This window comes from Zosterops lateralis (assembly GCF_965231275.1).
Source record: "Zosterops lateralis genome assembly, chromosome: Z".
Taxonomy (NCBI): domain Eukaryota; kingdom Metazoa; phylum Chordata; class Aves; order Passeriformes; family Zosteropidae; genus Zosterops; species Zosterops lateralis.
The window spans coordinates 22,409,940-22,410,284 of NC_139800.1; positions in this window are offsets into that span (position 1 = coordinate 22,409,940).

Below are 345 nucleotides of genomic sequence, written 5' to 3' on the forward strand. Positions count from 1 at the left end.
ACACTGCATTTTTCTTGACTTTGATATTGTTGCCCTGTTGGGTTAGATATCTACTGAAATGGAGGATCATGGTTAGAAATGAGTGGGTTTCCCATCCAAGTGCAGGAATGGCTGCAGAGCAGGGAGCCTCCAGGCTCTGCAGAGAGGCGAGTTGGGTACCTTGTTGTTCAAAAGCCAGATACACCCCTGCAATGGAGTGAGCTCAGTCTGGTGACTGCACTTCAGTAGCTTCTTGAACAGCTTGCTGTGTGCTGCTGAGGCCCAATGACATGCATATATTCAGAACATCATCTCTTTTCCAGATTTCTCTTCTTGGTCTTTCTTGCTAGAATGGTTTGTTTGAGA